This window comes from Danio aesculapii, chromosome 9, assembly GCF_903798145.1.
Source record: "Danio aesculapii chromosome 9, fDanAes4.1, whole genome shotgun sequence".
Taxonomy (NCBI): Eukaryota; Metazoa; Chordata; class Actinopteri; order Cypriniformes; family Danionidae; genus Danio; species Danio aesculapii.
The window spans coordinates 8,567,841-8,568,687 of NC_079443.1; the positions used below are offsets into that span (position 1 = coordinate 8,567,841).

Below are 847 nucleotides of genomic sequence, written 5' to 3' on the forward strand. Positions count from 1 at the left end.
TTAACTACACTGTAAAACCCAACAGTCAACTTTATCAAATGAAATGAGTGTAGTTATTTCAAATTTACCGAACGTTTATTCTACTCATTTGAAAAGAGTTTTAATTGCTCAAGGTAATGAGTTAATTAAATACTTCATTACTTCAACTCAAATGGAGTAAGTTCACAGTACTCATAGATTAGTTTTTTAACTCAAATGGTTTGTAGCAATCTGTTTCCTCAAACGGTTTGAGTTGCCTTAACTTATTGAGTTTTACAGTACTCAGTTGGTTTGAGTTTTCTTCATTTATTGTTTTTCACTGTGCTCAAATTGCTTCATTTATTTAAATGGATTTAGTTCACAGTACTCATTAGGTTTAATTTTTGAACTTCAATGGTTTGTTGCAATCGGTTTCCTCAAATGGTTTGAGTTACCTTAACTTATCGGGTGTTACAGTGTAGATTGGATTTGTTTAGTTTTGTCAGCCAGAAACTTTATCTGCAACCCAGAGTTATTTTGTGCAACAGGCCTCAGCACAGTATTTTATTATATTGTAATTACCAAAAATTAATTCTTACCATTGGTAACGTGACATCAGAGTTTGAGTTGACCAGTGGGTTTTGGTTTATTTGTGGTAAGTGGAAGACTGTGATGCTGGGATCTGTTTCTATATTCACTCTTCTCACATGAAATTCATCTCCACAATGTCTTACTAAGGCAAAAAAAGAAGATATGCTCGTATTCATCACATGACTTCATCCTTGTATCTTGATGTAGATTTTAAAGACTGTAAATGGACAATAAATACCAATTCATTGGTCTTACTTTGGCGTGATCCCTCCATGTGTCCACCGTAGTAATTAACCCG

General features: G+C 33.6%; 1 long non-coding RNA gene across 1 annotated transcript in view; it reads right to left on the reverse strand.

Annotated features, from left to right (window-relative positions):
• Nucleotides 1-814: 814 nt before the first annotated feature.
• The window catches only part of LOC130234458 (uncharacterized), a 2,981-nt gene continuing 2,948 nt past the window's right edge, over nt 815-847 (reverse strand). The window contains exon 3 of the long non-coding RNA XR_008838319.1: nt 815-847. This exon is cut by the window's right edge and continues 147 nt beyond it. This is a non-coding gene — a long non-coding RNA (uncharacterized LOC130234458).